Source organism: Dipodomys ordii, unplaced genomic scaffold (assembly GCF_000151885.1).
Source record: "Dipodomys ordii isolate 6190 unplaced genomic scaffold, Dord_2.0 Scaffold54, whole genome shotgun sequence".
In the NCBI taxonomy this organism is placed as follows: domain Eukaryota; kingdom Metazoa; phylum Chordata; class Mammalia; order Rodentia; family Heteromyidae; genus Dipodomys; species Dipodomys ordii.
Window position 1 is genome coordinate 1,166,727 of NW_012267270.1, and position 393 is coordinate 1,167,119.

Genomic DNA, 393 nt, shown 5'->3' on the forward strand with positions numbered 1-393 from the left:
TTTTCTTTTTGCTTATGTGGTGCTGAGGAATCGAACCCAGGGCCTCGAGCATGCAAGGCAAGCGCTCTACCACTGAGCCACCTTCCCAGCCCGTCGTTCAGTTCTTTCTGTTGGCCCCATGCTGTGCCAAGAAGGCATTAAGGGGCTGGGACCCCCGGCCGTCAATCTCGAGCGCCGCCGCCGCCGAGTGGCTCGCGCGGTGGGCCAGAAGTCAGCTCAGGCGCCTCGGCCAATCGCGGGGCGCGGAATCGCAGGCCCCCACGAGGCCAGCCTCCGATTTGTCACCTCCCACGACGTCAGCGCGGAGGCGGGGCTTCGGGCGGCCCAGCCGCGCGCTCTCCGTTCTTAGGCCTGCAACGCGCGGAGCCGGAGCTCTGCGCCGGGCGGTGGGAG

At 67.4% G+C, this 393-nt stretch overlaps 1 protein-coding gene across 2 annotated transcripts in view; it reads left to right on the plus strand.

The window, feature by feature from the left end:
- Nucleotides 1-317: 317 nt before the first annotated feature.
- Nucleotides 318-393, plus strand: part of Dhcr7 (7-dehydrocholesterol reductase) — a 23,489-nt gene continuing 23,413 nt past the window's right edge. Inside the window, exon 1 of one of the 2 annotated variants that reach the window (XM_013020958.1) lies at nucleotides 318-393. The gene's annotated coding sequence lies outside the window, so the exon portion shown is untranslated. The other variant, XM_013020956.1, reaches the window with a different exon arrangement.